The 11,491-nt window shown below is 54.5% G+C and overlaps 1 non-coding gene across 1 annotated transcript; it reads left to right on the top strand.

Annotated features, from left to right (window-relative positions):
- The first annotated feature begins 1,906 nt into the window (after positions 1 to 1,906).
- LOC139083155 (U6 spliceosomal RNA) lies at positions 1,907 to 2,012 on the top strand. The gene has a single exon (XR_011539724.1). It is a non-coding gene; the product is annotated as a U6 spliceosomal RNA (small nuclear RNA).
- Positions 2,013 to 11,491: the final 9,479 nt, after the last annotated feature.

Raw genomic sequence — 11,491 nt, 5'->3', positions numbered from 1 at the left:
CTTATTCAATTAAAAAAGTCTTTTCATGACTTAAAATGTGAACTTCTTTACTATTCACAGAACTGTACCTTGAGTTTTGTGTGTGTTTTAGTGTCTGGGAAACACCAAGCACTGTTATATTCCTCATACGTTCATGTCTGCTCCTCATAGATTAGTAATAAGTCAGCTTTAGAATCCTGGTTTCTACTGAAAACTACCTCACTTTAGCTTGGAATATCTTGGGGTTTTAAAAAATTTTTAATTATGGTAAAATGCACGTAACACAAAATTTACCCTCTTAACCATCGCCAAGTGTGCTGTTCAGTCCATTCAGGTTGTGCTGTGCATCTCCCAAGCTTTTCATCTTGCAAAACCGAAACTCTGTCCCCATTAAACCCACCTCCCCACTCCTTCCGCCCCGGCCCCGCCCCCCCCACCCCACTCTCTGTCTCTGTGGGTTTGACCACTCCAGATGCTTCACGTGGGTGAGAGCACAGTATCTGTCTTTCTGTGACTGGATTATTACACTTAGCATAAGATCTATCTGTGTCATAGCATGGGTCAGGATTCCTTCTTTTTAAAGGCTGAATAATATTCCCTTGTATGGATGGACCACATTTGGTTCATCCATTCATCTGTCCATGGACACAGGTTGCTTCCATGTCTCGGCCATTGTAAGTAACTCTGCTGTGAACATGGGCGTACAAATACCTCTTTGAGGCCCTGCTTTCGATTCTTTTGGATATTGGAATTCATGGTCCCAGTGCCTAGAGATGGACTTGCTGGATCATTAGATAATCCTATTTTTAATTTTTTGAGGAGCTGCCATACTGTTTTCCATTGTGGCTGCACCATTTTACACTCCCACCAATAGTGCCCAAGGGTTCCCCTTTTCTCCACATCCCCACCAACACTTGTTACCTGTCATCTTTTTGATAACGGCCGTCCTAACAGGTGTGAAGTGACATCATCTCATCTTGGTTTTGCTTAGCATTTCTCTAATGATTAGTGATGTGGAGCATCTTTTCATGCGCCTGTTGGCCATCTGTGTATCTTCTTTGGAGAAATGTCTATTCAAGTCCTTTGCCCACATTTTAATCAGGTTATTTTGGGGAGGGTTTGTTGTTGAACTGTAAAGTTTCTTATAAATTCTGGCTATCAGTCCCTTATCAGATAGATGATTTGGGACAGCTGGGTGAAAGGTGAGCCTCGTGCAAGGGCGACTCTTTCATCCGGGCTTTATGTACATGATACAGACAACTTACAGGAAGCTTTCCCCCGTGTTTATTCTAGGAGTTTTCTAGTTCTAGGTCTTGTGTTTGGATCTTTAGTCCATTTTTAGTTGATTTTTGTGTACCGTGTAAGGTAAGGGTCCAGCTTTATTCTTGTGCGTGTGGATGCCCAGTTTTCCCAGCACCGTTTGTTGAAGAGACTGTCCTTTCCCCAGGAGCGTTCTTGGTTCCCTTGTGGAAGGTCATTTGACCACATACATGAGGGTTTATTTCTGGACTCTCTGCTCTGTTCCGTCGATCTAAATGCGCGTCTTAATGGCAGTATCACTCTGCTTTGTAAATTTGTAATATGTTTTGAATCAAGAAATGTGAGTCTGCCAACTTTGTTCTTTTTCAAGATTGTTTTGGCTATTTGGGGTCCCTTGAGATTCCATGTGACTTTTAGGATGACTGTTTTTATTTCTGCAGGAAAATGCCGTTGGGTTCGGTAGGATTACATTGAATCTGCAGACCGCTCTGGATGGTATTGACATCTTCACAATTTTAAAGCTTCCCATCCTGAACACAGGTGTCTTTCCATTTACTTGTGTCTTTAGCTTCTTTCCGCAATGCTTTGTAGTCTTCAGGGCCCAAGTCTTTTACCTTCTTGGTTAGATTTATTCCCAAAAAGATTATTTTCTAAAAAACAAAATTATGTGCTCACTTCAGCAGCACATATACTAAAATTAAAATGACACAGAGAAGACCGGCATGGTCCTGCTCCAGGAGGACACACAAATCAGGGCAGCAGCCCCATTTTGCTGTCCTTTTCTGATGTTTACAGGTGGGGAAACCGAGGCTCTGATAAGCAAAGTGACTTACTCAACCGAAGGCCTTTCAGCTTTAACTCCCACCACCAACTCCTCCAAAAAAAAGACCACATCTGAGCAGGAGGGTCTTTCCTCCATCTTCTCCTTCCCTCAGTCAACGCAAAGTCTAACTGCTCAGTGGTCTGCAATTGTTCCTCTTTAAGAAACCGTATTTGCGAGTCATAATGGCCACAATAATCTCATGATGGTCAGCTCAATTTGAAGAGGGCCCACTGAGATCCCAAGGCCGGGGCCCCTTGGGACCCAACAAACTTCCACTCTGAAGATTGGCTTGCGGTAACCAGCACCCACGGATGAACTAGAAACAAAGGATCGTATTTCCCTGGAGTTTTTGAGTGTGGCTAATGCAGTTGAACTGAACACCGAGACTGTTAATTGCAGGAAAACGGGCACATACCCGTTGGGGTTGGATAACTCCAACCCATCGTGACACCTGTCCTGGGAGCGAAATAGGAGCAATTATGTTTCAAGTAAGTCAGCTCGGAGGCGTGCCTAACCCCCCACGCGGCCAGCTTGTGCACCAGGCATGGAGTGGCTCTGAAACGTCACCGGCCTCTCTCTCAAGGAGCAAGTGCAAGTCTGTGTAGCTGGATTTGGGTCGGAGCTCCCGGCTGCGGCTCAGAATATCAAAGGAAGTCAGTGCCCAGACGGACACAGCTGTGTGAGTGACAGCATCCGGATATGGAAAGTTGCGCCCCACAGCCAGGGCGGAGCCTGCATGAAAGAGCCACCCGTCCACGTCCACGAGGCTCTCCTTTCAAGCAGCCGGCCCTGATGCTCCAGCTCCTACCTGCGTGGCTCGCAGCTCGGTGGCCCTGCGGCTCCTGCTCTCCCCACCCCGGCCTGTGCGCAAAGGGAGAGGCGGAAGGGAGACAGGCCTCAGGGCTGGGGTTGGGGGAGGAGCCTTTTAAACTGCTCCTCCTCGGCATGTATCAAGCGATGTTCTGGCAGTGACAAGAAGCCATCCCCCTGAGCAGCTCAGGAGCCAACACAGGGTACCCAGGGCAGTGTGTTGCCCCCACGCCCTCTGTGGTCCTTGAGCTGAATGCAAGAGGAGGAGGCCAACATCCCCCAGCCTCCCAGCCCACACAAGGCTGCTCTCCCTTGAGGCAGCCGCCCGCAGCAAGGACGGGGAGCCCTGCCCTGCCCACTCCCCCAGTGCCGATGCTCCACCATGGGGAGCCACTGTGTCGGTTAAAACAAATCACCTCTGAGGTCTCTTGCCCCCTCCGCAGATGGAGTGACTCTCAGAGGAGGTGTACTTCCTCACCTGGAGACAATTCCTCACCAGGAGACAATTCCTCACCTGGAGCACTTCCTCACCTGGAGACACTTCCTCACCTGGAGCACTTCCTCACCTGGAGCACTTCCTCACCTGGAGACAATTCCTCACCTGGAGCACTTCCTCACCTGGAGCACTTCCTCACCTGGAGACACTTCCTCACCTGGAGACAATTCCTCACCTGGAGCACTTCTCACCTGAGCACTTCCTCACCTGGTGACACTTCCTCACCTGGAGACACTTCCTCACCTGGAGAACTTCCTCACCTGGAGACAATTCCTCACCTGGAGACAATTCCTCACCTGGAGACAATTCCTCACCTGGAGCACTTCCTCACCTGGAGCACTTCCTCACCTGGAGCACTTCCTCACCTGGAGACACTTCCTCACCTGGAGCACTTCCTCACCTGGTGACACTTCCTCACCTGGAGCACTTCCTCACCTGGAGAACTTCCTCACCTGGAGACACTTCCTCACCTGGAGACAATTCCTCACCTGGAGACAATTCCTCACCTGGAGACACTTCCTCACCTGGAGCACTTCCTCACCTGGAGCACTTCCTCACCTGGAGCACTTCCTCACCTGGTGACACTTCTCACCTGGAGGCACTTCCTCACCTGGAGCACTTCCTCACCTGGAGCACTTCCTCACCTGGAGCACTTCCTCACCTGGTGACACTTCCTCACCTGGAGGCACTTCCTCACCTGGAGCACTTCATCACCTGGTGACACTTCCTCACCTGGAGGCACTTCCTCACCTGGTGCACTTCCAGGTCTGGCACACTTCCTCATCTGGCACACTTCCTCATGTGGTGCACTTCCTTGTCTGGCGCATTTCTGCACAGGCCTCGTGGCGTCTCCCACTCCCTGGCTGCTCCTTCTCTGCACCAGGGCTGGTTCCTCCTCATCTCCCCAGCCTCCTGCATCAGAATGCCCGTCCTCCAGCCCTGGACCTTTCCTCTGCTAGCTGTCCCCTACTGTCCCCCGTGACCCCACACAGAGCTGTAGTTTTAACAATCACGTCTGTACTCTGTGCTCTGACAGCCCCCACGTGAGACACCTGCACTGGGCCTGCTCCACTGAGCTGCAGGCGATGTCGCCGAGTGTGGCTCGCCCCCTCCACCTGGCTGACGCCCAGATGTCGCAGACAGCCCCCACACCTGCCCACCTTCCCATCTCAGCAGCCCTGCCCTGCAGGCGCTCTGCCCGGCCCTGGGGTTCCTCCTGGGATGTGTTCCTCTCTCACACCTCACGTTGCCAAAGTCTGTGGCCTGCCTTCTGAAGACGTCCAGACAGAGCACTGCTCATCGCCTCCGCTGTCAGCACCTGGGCCAAGCCGCCACCGTGACCTGCCCAGGTTCCTGCAGCAGACTCGAGCACAGTCGCGGTGTGATCCTGCTGCAAGTCCGAATGGGATACTTCTCTACTCAAACCCTCCAAACCACCTCGCACAGGATGGACACCGGAGCCTGGCAGATCCCCGGGGCCCACACAGCTCGGGCCTCAGTGCCCACCACATCCGCTCCTCACTCACTTCACTCCAGCCTCACCGGCCTTCTCGCTGTTCTTGGAGGCGTCAGCCCACTCCTGCCTCCCTCTGCTTGGTGCCTCAGGCCCATTGCACTTGCAGCTCCCTCTGCACTTCTCCCACCTTGCTCCCTCATCTCCTTCAGTCTGTTCTCAATGTTGCCTTAATGAGAACTTCTCCGACCTCCCCCCCAAATTGAAAATTGTCCTTCCCGTGTGGCCTACCCTGCTCTGCACTTACGCCGTCTCCCATTCTGCATAAGGCACAGGCTTGTCTGATCCCCTGTGTCCTGCAGTGGGAGAGTGAGGCCCCGAGGGCATGCTCTGCTCACTGCCGCCCTCCCTGCCCTCAGACGCCACAGGGATGGCCCAGAGCGCGTGCTCGGTAAATGGCTGTGGAGCGAACCAGCAGACCGCAGCTGGGCACCACGTGCGCTCTTTCCCTCCTCGCCAAGGTCGGTCGGGACTTACCTTCGCTGTCTCATTGGTGACCGTCGACTTGAAACGAGGACTACGGCAACTGCTTCCGAGCCCGCGTGGAGCCAGGCGAAACTCAGTCCGCTGGGAGGCACAGACTTGCAAGTTTTCAGGAAGATGGCAACTGTGAAAGGCATGTCACAACCGCCCTTTGCCACACGGGTGACAGGAACAGCGGGGCACGGGGGCATCACAAACCAGGCGTCCATCTGGCCTGCTCCCTCCACCTCCTCTCAAGGGCCAGGGCCCCCCTTGCGAACGGCAGGCAGGGGCCAGTTCCAGGGAGGGAGCCCACTGCCCTCAGCTCCCCCATCTGCCCAGGGAAGGGGTTGGACGAGACAGTTTCTTAGGTCCCTTAACGTTCTAGACCATGGGGTGGCTGCTGCCAGCGGTCCCTCCTCTACAGAAGGGAGTGAGGTGGCAAGTCGACAGCCCGCAGGGTGTCCCAGCTCCATGCTCTCACCCTGCACGGGGAGAGCCCACGGGGACAAGGCAAACGCTGGGGCTCCAGTGGGACTCGGGCACAGGAGCCGCTGGCGCCCCAGCAGCGGGTGTGCATATGAATGTGTGTGTGATGAGTGTGCATGTGTATGTACGCAAGCAGCAGAGAGAGGAGCCCACCTGCCTCGGGAGCTGTGGCCCGCTCGCTGTGGCTTTGGCCTGTGGGACCGCAGTGGGTTCTGGCAGCAGAGAGCTCTGTGGTGAGCCCCATGCCCAGGGCAGACCTGCATGGCGGCGGCCTGACCCCTGGCTCTGCGTCTGCAGGGGATGCTGGACGCTCCGCTCAGTTCCACCCCCAGCAGTCACGGCAGCTGGATTCCCAGACCGGACCCAAGCCCCAGCAGCCTCTGAAGTGTGAAAGCTTCAGACACCAGTGGGTGTCCGGACGTGACCCAGGACAGGAAAGCAGCTTGCACCAGGTGGGGGGGCTCACCCAGCTCACCCCGATGCCAGCCCAGCCCAGCCCAGCCCAGGGTAGACGGGGAACCGGTGCCCAGATGCCAGGCTGAGCTCCAGGCCTCCTTTGTCTCCACCTTGCACCCTGCCCAGTGTCCACTCCTTCGCTCCTCCTCCCTGGCCCTAACTGGATGGTGACAGGTGACAGTGTCCCTAGAGACCCTCCTGGAGCCAGCCTGCCTGGTGGCACTCCCAGGACTGTCGGTCACGCCACCGTGTGTCCCAGGAGGTGGCCATCCACTAAGGGGCTCTGACCGGAGCCTGCAGCCTCTGCTGCCCATGGCCTCTGGGCTTCCTCCCCACCAGCGACAGCCATTCCTGCTGGTCATATGATCATGTGACATGTGATGGCACTGTCCACAGGGCCCCCGCCAAAGCTGCACTGTTTCCCAGAAAGGAAGGGAGGCCTGGCCGATACCTGCATACGCCTGAGCACAGACTCGGCCTCCTGGGGTCCCGTCCCGACCCAGCCAGCCACTGCTGTGCCTCCGTCACCTAGTCTGTGCCCTGGGGATTAGGAAGGGACCCACCTGCCTCCTGAGTGTGTTTGAGAATTCAAGAGGTAATGTGCATGGGCCACTTAGAAGAGAACCTGGCCGGCACATAGCAGGTGCTTATCAGCCACTCTGTTATTATTACTGCCATTAGTCATCGCTCAGAAGGGGACTGCAGAGACTGGCAGGTGTGTGTGGGGATGGCGGGAGCAGCTAGACTAGTCGGGAACAGTGGCAAGGCCAGGGGTGTTCTATGGAGGGGGGGGTGGGCCACAGCACAGGGACCCCCAGAATATGGAGGGGGAGTGGGCCACAGCATAGGGGGCGCCAGAGTATGGAGGGGGGGTGGGCCACAGCACAGGGGTCCCAGAGTATGGAGCAGGGGTGGGCTGCAGCACAGGGACCCCCAGATTATGGAGGGGGAGTGAGCCACAGCACAGGGGACCCCAGAATATGGAGGGGGAGTGGGCCACAGCACAGGGACCCCCAGAATACAGAGGGGGAGTGGGCCACAGCACAGGGGTCCCAGAGTATGGAGGGGGGGTGGGCTGCAGCACAGGGACCCCCAGATTATGGAGGGGGAGTAGTCCGCAGCACAGGGGCCCCCAGAATATGGAGGGGGAGTGGGCCACAGCACAGGGGACCCCAGAAAGGGCAAAGACAGGAAGAGCCCTGGAAACAGACTCCTTCAGGGTGGAAGTCTATGGGGACCCACTGTCGAGGGCCCTGCTGGCCCCAGGAGTCCACTAGCACTGCTGCCGGGACCCCCGGCTCCCCCTCTTCTCAGCCTTGCAGCCTGAGCAGGCTGAGCTACCCAGAGGCCTGGCCATCACCGCTCTGCCCACATGGATGCTGGAGAATCCCATCTCAGTGCTGGCAGGACACACAATAGTCTGAAAGAGCAGGGCAGGACCACAGCTGTCCCACACTGTTGTCACCTATAAGCCTGATTTGAGAGTGATCGGTGACTGGCATGGCCTTTATCCCCAAATCATCCAATCCATCTTTAAAACTCCACCATTATAGCTTCATTCCTTTAAATCCATGTTAACATTTTGTCAGACTTCAAAGTCTCTATGACAAGTGCTTTACACACTGTTGCCTAAACGTCCCCAAATTCATCTAAAAGTGACTTGTCACAGCCTCCCTAAGCCCTGCCATCCAGCCCACCCCTTATCCTGGTTGGACAGACCACCATCCACCCTGTGGACCAGCCGGAAGCCTGGATGTCGCCCTTCACTGCTCCTTGGCTGACGTCTCCTGCCTCCAGTCCATCCAGCTCAGCCAGTTTCACCTCCTAAACCTTTCTCAACTCTCCCCTCCTCACAGCCCCATTCCTGAGTGCGCCACCAGCCTGGTCCCCTCTGTGCCGCGCACCCCCAGGCCCTCTCTCATCGTCCTCTGCAAAGACCCCCAAGCAACTTTTTCTGTTGGGTTGGCCCACACAAAACTGACAAGCATGTTAGCCCTAAATGACTGAATATCGGCAATTCCATTTGGTTCAACCAATAAAAAGCCGAGAGGACTGTGTGGATTTCCTGCTCAGAACCCTCCCTTGCTCCCAGTTGCCAAGTCACTTGGCAAGCAGAGGGCCAGGCTCCAGCCTGTCCATCCTCACTCCCCAGGACGCCCAGCTCCCAGAACTCCCCACGCACGCAATCTCAGGTGTGGCCTGGCTGCGTTAGCCTTTCTGCCTGACCACACCCACACCTTCTCCTCTCTTCCCACTCATCCTCAAGACTCAGCCTAGCCATCGCCTCTTCCAGGAAGCCTTTCTGGACCAACCCTCATCCATATTAAGTCGCACCCTTGCTCCTAAAAATACCCTGGAAATAAAACTTACAACCTTGACTTATGGTTACCTGCTTCTCTTTCCATTGCCCACTCTAGCCCTAAAACCCACAGGTCAGGGATGAGATTTTCATACCCCCGGCACCTGGAACCTAGCAGCCCTCAGTTAATATTTACTGAATGAATCAGGGGAAATGTTAGCTGGAGCTCATTCACGCTAGCATGTAAATGGCTGATATTCATCTTTTTCTGAGAACCACTCCTAACAGGGGAGAGGAAGGGAAAAACCCCAGGGCCCCGTGCAAGAGAAGAGAAGGGAGCAGGCCCACCCAGAGAGGGACAGGGCAGAGGCCAGCTTCGCTCTGCACACTTCTAAACAGCTCAGTCAGAGAGGAATCGTGATTCCTATAAGCATGAGTAAAAGGCACTTAAGACAGTTTCTAAATGAAAAGCTTCCCCAGGGGAATGGGGAAGCTGAGCAGCTGGCGAATCAGACGTCTAGGGACGGAACCCCAGACCTGACAGGTGGATTCTCCCTGCGGCCTGGAGCTGCTTCACAGGACACGGCGTTCCTGCTCCGCTCCCGCACGCTGCAACACTGGCATTTCCACATGGACTAATTAACAAAGAGCGGGGCAACTAACGCACGCGGCCTGCATGGTCTTTTCTTAAGCTGCTTCCAACTGCCATGGAGCGTGGAGGTGAAACTCAGAAGCTGAGACTGTGCTGCTCCCCACAGGACAGGACACAATCAAAGGTCACAGCCCCCATCCATCCTGTAGAGACAGGACAGGGAGGAGCCAGCCTATCCCCAGGCCCAGCCGTGTCCCCATCCCAGCACTGGGCTGTCCTCCAGCCCAGCCGGCTGATCATGTTTGTTTCCTTGCTTTTCAGTCCCAGCCCCCCTCCAGAGGTGAGACCTGTGCCCGACACTCACAGGCTAGTCCCCCTCAGTCCCCACCGACTCCCAGTCCTGGCATCGGGCATCTTTGCTTTAAACCCCGCCCAGGAGTCTGCCCAGCTCCTTGTTCCCCACCGAGTCTTCTCTCCACCATCACTCGCAGCAGCATCTTCTCTCCTGCCAGCTAAGCTCACCTTCGGCTAGGACACCCGTCCCCTTGGGCCTCTGTCCCCTCCTCTTTACAGAGCCACAGCAGGATCCACGTGCCCTTCCCCAAATACCTCAAGACATCTCCCACCAAAGGGTCCAGAGGAGAAGCAACCCAGTTTCCGCCTGACACAGAGACAGGTCCTTGAAGGAGCCCAGTGTTACAGAGTCAGGGAAGCAGACAGAGACAGCAGTAAGAACGCTGCTCCTGGAAGCCAGGCTTTCACTCTGTGAGCTGGAATTCCATGACACCACAGCGCCAAAACACAAATGAATACAATGATCCACCTTGAGCAGAGCAATGAGACGTGGCACAGGCCATCTGCGATTCATGGGGTCAACTGTTGTAATCATATTTCTATTTATGTCTATTCATAGAATAAAGTTCATCAAAATTCACTAAAACCACAGATAATAGTTCTACTTAAAATTGTGTATAGACTGTCAAACTTGCGATAGATCTTGATGTTACATACTATTCAATTTGCTCAAAATGGGTCAAGGCCAGTGAAAGGTCCACTGAGGGAAAAAGAAAAGAAGAGTGACACAGAGTGTGGATAGGTCTAATCAAAAAGAGAGAGCACAGGTGGAAAGCGGGAAGTCACAGGAATTCATTGCTCTCAAAGCCAGTTCAGAACATGATTCTAACACGGGAGCACACAGGCACACACATGCACACATGCGTGCACCCAGGCACACACAGGCACACACACACATACACACAGGTGCACACATGTGCACACAGGCGCACATGTGTACACAAAGGTGCGCACATGCATGCACACACAGGCACACGCATGCATGCACACATGCACACAGGCTCACACATGCATGCACATCCATTCACACAGGTGCACACACAGGCGCACACATGTGTACACCCAGGTGCACACATACATGCACACCGGCACACGCATGCACACATGTATGTGCACACATGCATGCATGGGCTCATACATGCACACATCCATTCAAACAGGTGCACACATGCAAACACCAGTGCACACATGCATGCACACACAGGCACACATTCACACACAGGCACATACATGCACAATCTCTTCACATCCCCAGTTGGTGACTCTCCTCTGACATGAAAACACTACTTTGCATGTTTAACCCATCCCCAGTTATGCATTCCTGCATGTTACCCCCGGAAATTAAAATTCTCACAGCAGATAAGCGAACCTCTGCCAATTACTCTATTTATTTAACAAGATAGGCTGCTTCTCTTACGGAAATGGTCGCCTGCATATGAGTCATAATAATTTGTGTGGACTTCTTCCAGGGAACGGAAACACATAAGGACAGTCACTCGATGATCTCAGGGACCATTGCTGGTTTGCACGGGCCCTCGAGGTGTTGGAATGGGAGCATTCTCGGGAAGGCACGTGGGTGATGTGGGTTGGGGGCTTGTGGGGGCTGCCTAGAGAGGTGGAAGGGTAGACAAAGAGAGGTGCCTCCGAATGAGGACAGCAAGAACCCTACACCATGAGGTCCCTGCCAGTGAAATGCTGTCATTTCATGTCCACCAGAATTATCCTAATGCCAGATGGCCTCAGTCAGTGCATGGAGACCTGGGCTCGCAAACACATTCGTCACTGGGACCTGTATGAAGCCACAAGGACAGTGGCTGGACTCAAGGGTCAGATGCAAAGGCTGCAGCAGAGGACCAAGGCCATCCCTGGAGTCCCTCACCTGCTAGGGACAGCCGAGAGCCTCACCCCAGCCCGCCCCCAGCCCGCCCCTGAGGCTCGATGTCAGCAACGCCACAAGA

This window comes from Equus przewalskii, chromosome 4 (genome assembly GCF_037783145.1).
Source record: "Equus przewalskii isolate Varuska chromosome 4, EquPr2, whole genome shotgun sequence".
In the NCBI taxonomy this organism is placed as follows: domain Eukaryota; kingdom Metazoa; phylum Chordata; class Mammalia; order Perissodactyla; family Equidae; genus Equus; species Equus przewalskii.
Note: the sequence above shows the minus strand (reverse complement) of the source record. Positions and strands in the feature narration are given on the sequence as shown.